This window comes from Austrofundulus limnaeus, unplaced genomic scaffold, assembly GCF_001266775.1.
Source record: "Austrofundulus limnaeus strain Quisiro unplaced genomic scaffold, Austrofundulus_limnaeus-1.0 Scaffold423, whole genome shotgun sequence".
NCBI lineage: Eukaryota > Metazoa > Chordata > Actinopteri > Cyprinodontiformes > Rivulidae > Austrofundulus > Austrofundulus limnaeus.
Genome location: NW_013952825.1, coordinates 429,761 through 432,330, shown reverse-complemented (window position 1 = coordinate 432,330; position 2,570 = coordinate 429,761).

Here is a 2,570-nt window from a genome sequence, read left to right as displayed (position 1 = left end):
GAAACCAGAGAGCGTTGACAGAGAGGAGAAGGTAGAAATGACTCAGCCTGGAACTGAAAATATGGATGGAGGACAACAGAGCTGCTTCATGGAAGCAGAGTGTCACATTGCCGGAAAGGACACGGTAACAAAAAATTAATTTTTTTGTGAGAATTTTTAAGGATCCATGGGGTCCCTATGAGGGGGCGGGACAAGATGTCTGTCAATCATTCTGTAAAAGTATTACATGAATGAGGCTGTGAAAGGTTAGGTCTTTGGAAAGACTCTGGGATTTTCTCCAAACTGTTCAGCAGCAGTTTCATTCTAAATTTCACGAAATGTGATGTAAAATTTTTAATTTGCGTTTATTTTAACTCCTTTATCGTAAAACACCAGGGAGCTCTGCTGACCCGTGACGGACGGCATCTTTTAGCATCCAAAGGAACTTTTCACGTCCAGCTCGTCAAACTGAAACCTGACAGAGAAAAAAACGTTTTGGTGCAGACCGTGTCCATCACRGTGGGACACTGCTCCAGCCCATAATAATCTCCTAAATAAATACAAACTGGGAAAGGGTTCTGGTACCAGAGCAGCTCAGTAAAGATCCAGCTGGTTTTTACTGTAAAACTGAACCCAAAGATAAACAATCCATGTAAACTTGTTTACTGGTGGATTCGACGGTCCCAGTGTGTGTGTGTGTGTGTGTGTCAGGGAGTGTTTATGTTTTGCGTAACAACGACATGATGTCCTCTCTGAGGAATGCGGTGAGTCAAGAAGGAGACATGAGAACTAAAAAGGAAGAAAAAAGGATCAGTTGAGGAACAAAAAGGCAAAAGATGAAGAGGAGGTGAAACCAGATGAAAAGAGGAGTCCGAGAACAAGCCCCGTGTTTATYAACCCGTCTATCTGTCCTCTCCAGATTAACACCCAGCCTCACGGGACACTGATGGCCCACTTCCTGTTTGCGGGCAACCAATAGGACGCCGGCGCGCCTGCCCCGCTCGACTCGGGCGGTATCTGATAACCACCGAGGGCCCCGAGGAGGAGAGGGAGCCGGGGCCGCTCGGGCTGTTTATCTGAGCGGCGGAACGCCGAAGAGCACGGTAATGAAACGTTCCTGCTGGAGCTCATCTTTCAGAGGCGACACCAACAGCGCCCCCTGAAGAGTGGAGAGGGTCACTGCAGACACACAACCTCCTGGAGCTCCTTCACTGCAAACACACAACCTCCTGGAGCTCCTTCACTGCAAACACACAACCTCCTGGAGCTCCTTCACTGCAAACACACAACCTCCTGGAGCTCCTTATTAGGATGAATCAGTCTGCAGCAGGACGTAGACCCGTGTGTTTCACACATCACCTCTCTTATCTGACCTACGTCAACCTGTCTGAGGACAAATGAGACTAAAACCAGACGACAAATTAATATTTCGAACTAAAGAAATTGTATTTCCTAAAGAGATGCTCGTGTGAATTATTTGCGAAAACTCAAGCTGAGAGATAAAGTTTAACGCAAGTTTATTTGTAGCGTGAAAAACGCTGACAAGTTAAAAGAAGCAAATAAAAGTAGAAATTAGCAAAACAGCAAAAAAATAGCTGAAATAGCAAAAATAATAAATAAACAAAAACTAAAAACAGCATACAAACAAACTACAAGCAGCAAACACAAGGTGAAATTCACACCCAGATGATGAAAGGGAAGTAAAAAAATGTCAAACTAGCAGGAAAAAAGCAATAATTTGCTGTAAAAAAGCTAAAATAGCCAAAATGTGCAGTTAAAACAGCTAAAATGTTAGAAATTATTAAATTAGAACAAGGAAGCAAAAGGAGAACAAGTTTGCTGAACTAAGCAGAAAMAAGCTGAAATAGCCACCAAAATTTGAATGTACTGGGTAGCCTAAAAAGTTTACTTTAGCTAATAACAGCTTAATATCAGCTGAAACTGCAGCAAATATCTGAATACAGCAGAAAGCAACTGTAAGAAGCAGAAATAGCTTATAATAGCAGAAAGAAGCACAAAAAAGAAGAAAATAGCTGAAGAACTGCAGAAAGAAGCAGAAGTAGCTAAAATTAGCAGAAGGAACTTAAAAGAGCAGAATCAGAACAAAAGGTTTTAGGTTCTGTAAAGATTTAAAAACATTTTCAAGGACTTTAAGGATGTTAAAAAAACATCTTCATTCGTTGCCAATGGGTGAAATGTGGCCGAAAAAGTGAAATACCTAAAAATGTTTAAATAGCTGAAATACCTAAAGTCATAGCCGGAATGTCCTGAAGGAGCTGAACGTTTTGATTTATGAATTGTTAAAAATGCACAAAAATTACGGAAATAGATGCCAAAAAATACACAGAAGGAAAAAGGACCTCAGTGAGAAAGCTTCACAGCGTTTAAACATTTTCACACTATTAGTTTCTGTGTTCTGTACAAAATATGATTCAAAAACAATCAAATGTGAATTAATGTTTAGCTAATTAGCTCTGGATATAACGCTACATATGCATATATACATATATACATAAGGCGTCAGCTCATGAGCTAATTGTATTAGCTTCCAAGCTAATATTTTTAGTTCAGGAGCTAACGCTATATATATA